Below are 11,491 nucleotides of genomic sequence, written 5' to 3' on the forward strand. Positions count from 1 at the left end.
GGAGACAAGGGCACCATGTGATTCTCAACCTGGTGCACAGTAATAGCTCAAACAGATTACAAAAGACTGGCCTCTCCCGCCCCTGGCACGCGATGGAGCCCAACCAGAACGGCTAGCGCTTCTCTGCAGTCAGCGGTGAATGCAAGCCACATTCACTTTCCCAGCGGGAGTCACCCTTACAGGTGGGCTCTCTCCCCTTTTCATAAAATGTGCAAACGCACCTTACAGTCCACCCTGGCGCTTCTGCCTAATACTTTCTGCAAACGATACAGCCCGAAGTTTACTACTACCCAAGAACATCACGCCTGTGAGATTGCACTGACTGCAATGCAACTTTCAAACTTTAATGGTAACAACCACTAGCGGTGGGGAAGGGGAGAGGAAGGAGATCTCTGACCCGACTTTTAGAGACATTGTATTAAAGCAATATAAGAACAGTACCTTTGAGCTCCAGCAAAACCTGGCGTGAAAAAAGGGTTTTTTGAGAAAGTGGCGCGAAGATATCATGTGATCCGACCCCAGGGCGTCTCCTTCCCCTTTTGCCACCCCCAAAAGGGGGGGTGGGGGGGAATTACATCCGCTCCTTACAAACTATTAGCATAATTAATTATGTCCTGCAGCTGCAGCCAGGGCTCCCTGTCCAGAAGTAAACATAGCCCCATCCTCTTCACTTTCAGAACAAAAAGACACATTGCCCTGATTTTGGAAAATATTCCCAAATAAATCTCACTATCAGAGAAGCCTTAATTTGGCATTCTGATTCTGTTGTAGAGATAGGACAGTCTGAAAAAGACAAAGTCATCCTATTAAAAAGGAATGAGAAGTAGCTGAAATATTTAAATAGAAGCTTTCAAATGGAAATACCATGTTAAAGTACTTCACTAGCTTAAAATTTTCCAAGTTTTAACAAGACATCCTCTCAGAGTCTTCCCAGTTGCCCCCCCCCAACTCCCACCTCTCTTTCCTTTAAAGCCAGAACAATACCCGGAATGAGGTATTTTGAGATTGCTTTACCAGGATATTTTCTTGTTCTCTAATTTTTTAAGGACTTGCAACATATAGAATGTTTGGATCAAGTTCCTATCTGGCAAAAAAAATTTATTCCATTTTAGTACCTGTCCAGCACGAGGTAAAATTAAGTACAAGGTATAGCTTATAGGAAATTAGGACATTTTGAAACAAGAAGAGCTTTATTTTTGTCTTTTTCTTTTGGAAAAAAATTTAATCACCGGCCAAAATACCTAGAGAATAATAATTTTTAGAAAGCTAAAGAACAAAGCATTTCACAAACGCCCCCCCCAAAGTCAGAATAACAGCTCAAAGAAAACCACGTGATCCCTTCATGCTTTAAAACTTGTGGTCATGCTGAGGCTAAAAGCTAAGAGCTTGTGACCCTGCAACCCTGTCCCCTCCCCCAGACCACAGCCTAGGGCTTAAGGCTCCAAGCTCCCACCAGGCTCCGGCTTGCTCCCAGTATTGTGAGAGAAACAATACTTCTGCGTTCTACAAAATAAACGAGCCACAACTCCCGACCCCCACAGATTGGCCAATGTATGTATACATATACTTACATGCATGTACATATATGTGTATCGATGTTTATGCTACAGAACATATGCCTGCCTGCACAGAAGCCCAGATGTTCTATAAGAATGTGTAAGACAAGTATGGAAATTGGCCAAAGGAAGGAAGAATATTCTTTTTTATGAGCCTAAGATTTCTCATCACAATTTTAAATTCTTGTCACCATTTTGAGTTTGCAGTGGAATAAAATAAAACAGATATCCAGCAAAGTATGCTACCCCAAATAGAGACACTTCGGGCTTTTCTCTGCCTGAAGAGGGGAGGAGGGACTCTTCTGTATTGACCTCTACACTCAATTGTGCTACATAAAGCAGCAATCTCAAGTAGTTTGGATTTTAACACCTTTAAAAATACCAGTAATTGGCATTTTACCCAGTCGAGAAATCATTTCACTTGATTTAGAAATAATATTAACTGGCTCTGTTAAACCTAATGATTTGTATCTTAGAACAAAAAGGTCCCCATGGAAACCAGAAAGTAATTTAAGAGTATTAAATTCCTCACAGAACTAAAATACAGCTTTTGTTCTATGTATATTTACTACTTCAAATTTTTGGAGTGCACTTGCAGTTAAGGTCTCTTACACTCTCATTTTGCCCAGGATCAGAAATTCAATGTCTTACTAAAATATGTTTTGCTACATTTGTGGAGTTCTGTGTTCGTGTGCTCCTGTGCCTGCCCATGAGGTCTGAAACAAAGCCAGCAGATCAGAACAGACTCTGAACAAAGTGGGGAGGGGTCCCAAGGAGAAAATAGCTCAAATGCTCTTTTACTATTTGATCCTGGTGCAGGAGCTGTGATTTCACTAGACTCCTACAAAACTGGACTTCAGTAACTGTGGCTTGTGAAATACTCTTTTGTCTATAAATGTTACATTAAAAATGTACCGGTCTTGTTTTGAATGGCAAGAATATTAATACAAACAAAGCCTGAAAAGAATTTCTTAGATTTTGGTTACCAAGCCTTCATTTCTTTATGAAAATAGATGTCAGCAAAACAAAAAAATTAAGAGGTGATAAGGAACTTCTGAATGTTATTCTTTGTAATAACATATACCACATAAATCATCTAAATAAAATAATGCACTTTCAACTAAATAGTGTAATGTGAATTAAATATCCAAGATTTACCTATTGATAAGAAGCGGCAAATTTCACTAATTGAGTGCACGCAATTTATATAATTTGGTTTAAAAATGTAGGAAGTAAAAATATAATCATCATGCTCTCAAAGGATTTTGCAAAGACCAAATGGCAACAAGAGGTGGATCAACTTTCTAAAGTATTACTACTCTTAAATCCACATTTTATTGAATTTAACTTGTAAGTAAACTTTACTTTTATAAACTGGTCTTTGCTAATATTTTAGAATAGTAAGAATTATGTTGTTTGCACATAGCTCTTATTTTTATTAATGACTTGATCTTATTTTCAATGGCAAGAATAATTAAGTTACAATGAAATTAAATTGCATCTTGCTCAATTCAGATGAGCTGTGTTGGTACTGGCACTTATAACATGGAACTAATTTTGTTAATATGTGATGTCTTAGAATTACTCTGTTCTATATATCTTTGCTTTTTTTCAGTTAAATGTTAAAAACAGTTTCCTGGCACTAACAACTGCATATTTTTACAGGCTGAATATTTTATGTCACAATAGTTATGCAAATATTGAAAAGATGTAAGAATAAGCTGCTTTCCATCAATAGAAAAATTGTTTCTCAAATTAATTCTCCTACCTTGAGAATAGATTCAGTAGACATTAAAGTGATTCACAATTAAAATTAAATAGTGTTAAAGGTATTTTTACACTCTGTTTGAAACACTTTGATTTTCCTGTTTATGTGACCTTAGAAGTGGAACTTCTGGTATTACAAACCATAAAATTGCTAGCAGACTGTAATACTATAATGAAAGAAAAAGCTATAAACCAGAAATGTTTTACACACATCGCTTTTTTTCAATCACTTTTTTTTATTAAATTTGTCCATCTTTGTGCCATTACACATTTCCTAAGTGAAACAAAACGTCATGGTATGAAGCACGATAGAAGATAAAAGTTTTGGAAAATGTGGTTTCCAAAACCTTATCAATACAATAATATTTTTCTTCCAAAGTAAGCAGAACGTGGTGTTAAAATTATCCAATCATTTAATAATCTTACACCAGTGAGTTTGTTCTTTGAAAATATCATGATTAAGAAGGAAACACTCTAAATGAAAAATATGAATTCAAAGTTAGGAATCCTTAAATCATTTAATATTCTCTCTAACTGAAATAAAGCACAATAATCGTCTACTAGCTATGAGGAAAAATGGCACAATGACTTTTTTTTTCAGATCTTCTCCCTCTCCCTCTCTTCTTTTTCCCATCCTCAAAGATAATACTTCTCCTCACTTGCTAGTTTTCTCTGCTAAGCTGAGAGATTCTCTTTAACTGTCTTCTGACTTGTGATTGCTGGAGGAAGTAGAACTATTGTCTGGCCTTTTTCATGCTGAGGAGGAAGGCGCAGTGAAATGTGTTGAATTATCCAGATGCCTGAAAAGACTGCAGTGAAAGCTTGCAACAACCTAAATAACAAGGCTAACACTCACTGTAAATGAGGATCTTTCAAAAGAGACAGCCTAAAGAGGACATCTACTTTTAAAATGGAAGAGAGATTTTACTTTATCAAAATGTATATAATCTAGCTGACCTGAAATTTTTGAAAGGAGGTCTAAGTCTTCAGGAAAACTAATGACTTAAAATTAGAGATGGAAAGACACGGTTTTATTATGCAAAATAATGTGATTTATGACCCTACTTAGAGCTCCGCCTGTATTTTTATCCTTTCAGAAAATAGTGATCTGTTCATATCATCCTATATTTTTTGTAAGTTCTAATGAATTTTACTACTTGAAACTTTGCTCCCTAAATTTAAAAAAAAATGATTAACAGCACTAAGACAAACAGCTCCTTGATAGTTTTTTGTGATCCCATTTCTATATCTGCTACTTATCAAAGCATCTTTAAGAATTAAAACACTCTATGAGCGGAAAGATAAAAGCAAAAAGAAAATGTTGGTTATGTTTAGATATCACACTGATAAACTTGCTGAACTAATTGACAATATTCTAGGATGGGTCGGAAGTATTTAAGAACTGAAGGTTAAAGTAGCAAACACGATATGTTGGTATGTATTACAAAAAGTACTGTACTATAGCATGTTAAGCCTTATTAATGTTTTTTATAATTAGTCAACTAGACCAAAGTGCAGTGTTTCCTTGGAGGATATCAAGGCTAATAAACAAAGCCATTTTAAATATAGAGTGTGCTTGTTGATTTTGGAGAAACAGCAAGACAAATAATCCTGGTCAGTATCTAGGATTAAATTCGTATTTTTAGAATGCAAAATGTAACTAATCTGCAAAATCTTTCATGGTTATTTCATTTGCAACTTTTCTTTAAAGACGATTTTAATCAAAAGCATGGAAACCAACAGATCTTGATGCCAGCGGTTTATAGCTTCGTTGTGGTCAGATACACAGCTTACAAATTGTAGCAGCCTTCAGACCTAATCATATGACTTTATTTAGGATTTCTTTAATTTGATTTGAAATCAGATTTGTTTTCATCCTGTGTGTTTTAATCATATTTTCTTCAGTGAGACATATATTCATTTTTCTGATATGCTATTATTGGTGTTGTTTGGTAATATCTTTGATTACATACTAGATACAGCTATATAGCCTTGTATTCTTCAATCCAAATTATTTTATAAATAAATGTCTAGTGATAAGACAGAAACTGAATAAACTCCATTGATTTGGTTAATCACCTAACAAGAGCAAGAACCAATTTTTATGTGTTGTATTACTTGAATTCTTTATTGTTCCCCTCGACTAATTACCCGTGTTCATTAACTTTTAAAGGCTCTTCTTTAATTAGCAGTTTATAACATCCTTAAAATCTTCTGGGAGGTGGAAAGTCATACATTTACTTGATTTTACTTCCATGTTGCAGATACAAAGTTGAGACAATTCATTTCATATTTTGGTTTCCTCACAAAGTGACCTATTCTTGTTGTGGTGTACATCCCTTTGGTTTTCTACAATTTCAGTTCTTTAATTTACAGTTCAAACCCACCATTCTTAAACTGATCTCTGTACTTTATTAATCTTTGCGTACACACTGCATGCTCCTTAAACTGCAGTAAACATGTAACCAAGTTTACAAAGAAGCCTTGAAATTTAAGACCTAAAAACTTTTAGTAAATTAATTCTAAAATTACTTTTGCTGGCTTTTAATACATATTTGCAGCTATTCTTCCAGCATCTGACAGATTAGCACAATTAATGGAAAGAATCGCAAATTCCAATCTGCCTTTCATTTTGCCCAGCTCCTGGTCAAGTCTTTATGTTCTTTCAACACTAAATTTGTGGTGAAATACTTTATATAACAGCATTGAATCTAGAAATGACCAAGCAGGTATCTTTTGAAGGACAGTGGTAGCCAAGAACATGGGTTTACAAGATCCGTGGTGGGCATCTAACTTGATTTCTTTGTTCTACAAATGAGGAAACAGAGGCTCCATAAAAACGCCTTGCCTCTACCGACTGTCAAGAGCCAGAATAAAGAAAACCACTTTTATGATTGTTAGACTGATTGATGACAGTGCCAGACATGAAACCCAGGGCCTAGCATATCCTAGGCAGGAGCTGTATCACTCAGCTCTATCCCTAGCTCTATGGTTAAATTGAAGAGAAACTTTAGATAGTCTGGACTTCTTTTCAAGCTCCATTGTCCTGCAGGGCTGTGGTGAAGATTCAGTGAGATGGCACTGGAAAGCCACTCTGCAGTCTCTCTCCTTTTCTGTTCCTGCTGATGCTTCATTCCCATTTCTCAGACTCTTTGACAGAGTCCCACCTCTTTACCCCCAAGGTCTGGAACATTGGTGGTGCAAGGAAGGCACAGGGTGACTGTTTGGGGATAAAATTTAGAAATCTGTTCGCCCTCACAATTTAACTACAGTCTGACTGTACCAGCTAAAAAGACACATAAACTGCCATTGCCTGCTTGAGTTATCTGAGAAAGCTGGCTGTTGCACCAGGAAATAACTTCATGCTTTTCTTATGATCCCCACCTCTAGGTTGGGATCCCAGATTATGATACAAAATAATGAATATTTAACCCTTGAAATGCAGCTTTGTGTTCAAAATCATAACCTGCAGGTTGCAAATGTCCTTACATGTTGTTTCTGAGCTTCTTCTTTTTATATTTAAGAGAGGAAAGCACAGTTAATCTGATGCCTTTATATATACTAACTTGACATTAAAAGAGCTGCTAATATTATATAAACTGTTATACCATCTGTGTTATAATGCAGTCTCATCAGGTTTGATGGCATGCCCCCCCCATTTCCTTCATTCCACCAGGCATGTCATCAAAGGAGAATAAATTAAGTATTGTGCCAGAAAATGTGGTCTACTTTCTAAAAGGCATCTATCTCTAGCTTTCAGAAATGCCTTTTAGAATGAGCAATGTGGAAACAGTGTCCCCATTGTTATTTAGGAATGTCATGAATTGGATCCCCACCCCAGCCTTTTATAGGGAAAAAGAATAAAAATCGTTCATCTGAGTTTAAAATTATCATATTTTATAGCATATGCTAACATGCTAATGAGGTGAGGTATTATCACATCTTTGCTGAGGCCATTATGTATAATTGAGCTTTGTCCATGCGCCCAACTAGATTGTAAATTCTGTGATGGTGGAGAGAACTTCCACTTTGTAGTTTTATGAGACCCTTTTCAGAGTGTGTTGACATTTCTATTGTTGATCCAGGAACTAGGTTGAGTATTTGTATTGAGGAATATCAGAAATGCCAGCTCCTGCTCACTTTGTAAATTCTACTTCAACAAATGGTGACCAGTAACCACTTATAAAGTACTAGATAACATTAGCAACTCTTTAACTCTGTTTAAAACTATGTAACTGAGAGATCAAGCAATTCCCTTAGTAAATAAAGATAACAGGAAGTGTCTCTGTAAAGATCTAGATAGCTCACAGAGAAGTTCCTTTTGGTAATTTGGAGTAGAAAAGGGAAGATTAAGGGAAACCAGCTCAAACTGTGTGTTAGAGAGAGGTTTTTGCATCTCAAAGAAGGGCAAGGGTGGGAATCTAAGAAAGCTGAGGCTGGGAATTTGTGCCTTTCCCTTCCCACTGACTGCTCTAACTCCCTCTCCCAAAAACCACGCCACAGGTACCTGGGGACCAGGAATCAGGAGATCTCAGCTTGAGTCTGTGCTCTGTCACTAACTAGCTGAAAGATATTTAAGCAAATCACTTACTAGATTACCTTGGAGTTCTCTTCCCACTCCATAAATCTTTGCTCTTTATCTCACTCCCCCCTTCTTTTTTGTTCCTCCTTTCCTCCTACCCCACCCCTTCTTCTTGGTCTTTCTTTTAACTGGCAGTAACGGTAGCAATGAATTAGTTACCTCTGGCGCGGGGGAGAGAAGTGAGATGGTGTGTGGAGAATTAATGGAGACTTTAGATTGTTATCTGATATCTGCATCACGAGCTATTTCTTTATTTCTATGAATTTTATTTATTGACTAAATTAAAATTCCTCATAAATTTAAGGTGCTTATTTAACTATTCAATCATCTACCAAAATGTTCCTCTTTTGTGGATACAAATGTTGGCACACAACATTTGGTCACAGAGAGTGTCGTCAATGGGAATCATTTCATACAGACCTACCATATAGAAAAATAATCCACCAGGTTTTATTTTATGTCATCTTCTATGCTCTGATAAGGGTTTGCTTTTCAAAGTCAGTAGAAAGATTCTGGCCTCACTGACTATGGTTGTGTCCATAGGAGATTAAAAATTTATCTTAGGGCAGACACATACAGATATGGGCAAATCAATGGTCTTTAGTTCTCTCTTCTTCCATCCTGTAAGGGCCACTTTGAATCACACTTCCCACAGGAAACTTTCCTTGTTAGGTTCAGCACATGGTAATTCATACCTTCTCTGAACTATCATAGTGCTTGAGTTTCATTCTGTTTAAAATGTGTAGTTGAATAGTTAGAAAGAGACTAAGAAAATATGGCTTCTGTTTCAGAACATGACCAATTCCAAAGCACACTAATGGGCATATATTGTCTTGTTTGACATTCATCTGAAGGCTGTGAGATAGAAGTTTGGGGTTATCCCCATTTCACACTGGCAGAAAGTTGGGACTACAGCGGTTGACTGAGCAACTAATGATTTCACTTTCAAGAAGTCTGTTCCCCACTTCAACTGGGACTCTAGAAATGACTTTAGCTTTTATTTTCTACACCTTCAGTTACCTAAACAGAGGATACTAGTACCTGAAATATTTTTTTTCAGCTTTAATTGAGTTTATTGGTACATTTTAGGGATACAGTACATTTACATTCATTGTTGGGATCTTGAAACTTTAGTGATTCCATCACTTTATGGTTCATCAGCAAAGTAGCCCAGTTGGATTTTTCACCTAAACTCAAAATAGCTTCAACGATTCAGATACCTTACCCTACAAAACACCCCAGGCAAATATGAAATCAATAATTTGTAACACTGAGTGTTTACTGTGTGCCAGGCATGGTTCTAAATATCTCACATCACGATCCTAATAGGTTTATAATTATTAGTGTGCCTTTCTAGACAGATAACTGATATTCTACTGCCAGTCTGTAAAGGAACACGTGTTTAAAGTAATGGCCTGTATCTCAGCTCTGTTTAGAATTCTTTATTTTCACACAGCAACACCATGATGGGTGCAATTGGGTTAGAAAATCAGAGTAAGGTTAAATGCTGGTGTCAGAATGTGACTTCTTTCTGAGAAAAACTCATGCCACAGACTTGTGACAGAGAGAGAGGAAAATGGAACTTTCTGGTGGAGATTCGCATGGCAGCATGACTTCCAATGAGAGACTATTGGAGAAAATAGTTGTAAGACAAACAGAGTTAGACTAGTGCTGTCCAATAGAAAGAAAGACACACACTGCACACATAACTAAATTTTCTTATAGCCAATTTATAAAGTTAAAAATAAACAACTGAAATTAATTTCAATAGAGTATTTTAACCCAATATATCCAAAATATACGCATTTGGATCTGTAATCAGTATAGACATTTTTTGCTGAGGTATTTTTACACTTTTGTGGGTACTGAGTCTGTGAAATCCAGTGTGCATTTATTGCATTTCAGATGAAACACACTTCAAGTGCTAAATAGTGCCTGTGGCTGGTGGTGGCAATTTCATTGGATAATCACTTCTATCTTACTACCATGACACCAACTACTTCTTTTCCCTCTTTTTTTTTCAGTGCTGGGAATTGACCCTAGGGTTTCTCACCTATTCAGCCAGTGCTCTACCAGTGAATTGCACCCCAGTCCTTTTCCCTCTTTCTTATTAATCATCTGCAATGTGACTATTAGCTGTTAATATTGTTTGCCATTGTTTCCAGGGCATCAAACAACCTCTGTTAATAAAGAGTTCATACCATATCAGTCTCATAATAAAAGCTAACATTTATTGAATGTATATTATGTGCCAGCTGCATTTTTAGTATTTAGGCCTCATATATATTAAATCATAAAATTTTTCTTTTTATTGTACAGGTATATTTTAGATATACATAATGATACTGTTCATCATAGGGAATTTGTACCTGTACATGATACATGTTGCTTGTTCATTTTTACCTATTTCCCTTCCCTCCTTTCAACCCCCTCCCCTCTTTATCTACAAAAAGCCTTGTTTCCATTTTTCTTTCCACTCTTTTTCCTTGTCCCTTCTTTCTCCCCACCACCTCTTGTTTCTCTTCTCATTTGAACATTTTCATAAAATCTTCACAACAACCCTGTGAACTAAATGTTTTAACCATCTCCCATTTCACATTTGAGAGAACTATGGTTACTTAACCGCCCAAAGTGTCTTAGTCCATTTTTTTTTTTTCGGTCATAACAAAATTCCCTCTAGGCTGGATGATTTATAAAGAAAAGAGTTCTATTTTTGCCTGTGGTTCTGGAGGTCCACGAGCATGGTGTTTGCATTGGCTCAGCCTCATGTGAGAGCCTCATATGACTTCAGCTCATAGCAGAAAATGGAACCAACACAAGTGTGACAGAGATCAAGGGAGGGGCCGGGGATGTATCTCAGTGGTGCTGCCACCTGCCTCACAAGCTCAAGGTTCTGAGTTTCATTGCAGGTACAAAAAAAGAAAAGAAAAGAAAAAGAAAAAGAGTAAGATCAAGGGGAAGTGTCAGACTCACTGTAACATGGTGGTAATGCTGGTAACTAAACCATCCCTAGGAGAACTACACCAGTCCTGTGAAGAAGATGTTAATCCATTCATGATGGTAACCCTCATAACAAAGCCTCTAAAGGTCCCACCACCTTTTAACGACCTTACATGAGACCAAGTCTCCAATACATGAATTTTGGAGAGCAAATCAAGTTAGAACCACAGTTCCAAACCCATACAATGATCAAGTGAGGAACAATAATTCCAACTCCACAAGCTCAACCACCCCTCCACCTAACCCTTAGCCGCTGCCATGCCCTACAATTTAGGCCATAGAGAACTGGCTAGGATTTCAAGTGTGTTAGCAACAGAAGTACAGTTGGTTTCAGCTCCTCTCAGGCTCTCCAGACCTGTAAGACATTTAGTCACAACTGCTTTCTTTTTCTGTTGTGGTGACCCAAAACAACATAAATATACACATACATACACACACATATATATCAACATATATAGACATATATGTATACTGTGTGTGTATGTCTGTGTGGAGCTGTATGTACACATACACACATGCAAGAATTAGGGCCGGGGATTTAGCTGCCTTGCAAGAGCAAGGACCGGAGTTTACACCCTGGTATCAA

Source organism: Fukomys damarensis, unplaced genomic scaffold (genome assembly GCF_012274545.1).
Source record: "Fukomys damarensis isolate Sample0158 unplaced genomic scaffold, DMR_v1.0_HiC HiC_scaffold_39, whole genome shotgun sequence".
Classification (NCBI taxonomy): domain Eukaryota; kingdom Metazoa; phylum Chordata; class Mammalia; order Rodentia; family Bathyergidae; genus Fukomys; species Fukomys damarensis.